We start from the raw sequence: 489 nt of genomic DNA on the forward strand, positions 1-489 counted from the left end.
TTTTTGCCTTGGATCACAACTTTATTTCTTTCTTTTTCTCTTTTTTTTCGTTTTCTTTTCTCCCTTTTTTTCATTTTTCCGAATTTTTTTTTGTATTCACTGCTTTTTTCTTGCTTCAAGAATCATTTTTATGATTTTTTAGATCCTCAGTAACATGTCTCCTTTTTCATTATTCTTTCAAGAGCCAACATTCATGAACCACAAATTCAAAAGACATATGCACTGTTTAAGCATACATTCAGAGAACAAAAGTATTGCCACCACATCAAAATAATTAAACTGTTGTAAAATTCAGAATTCATGCAATTCTACTCTTTTTCAATTAAGAACATTTTCTATTTAAGAGAGGTGATGGATTCATAGGACATTCATAACTTTAAGGCATAGACACTAAGACATTAATGATCACAAGACACAAACATAGATAAACATAAGCACTAAAATTCGAAAAACAGGAAAATAAAGAACAAGAAAATTAAAGAACGGGTC

The sequence above is a fragment of the Arachis duranensis genome, chromosome 6, assembly GCF_000817695.3.
Source record: "Arachis duranensis cultivar V14167 chromosome 6, aradu.V14167.gnm2.J7QH, whole genome shotgun sequence".
NCBI lineage: Eukaryota > Viridiplantae > Streptophyta > Magnoliopsida > Fabales > Fabaceae > Arachis > Arachis duranensis.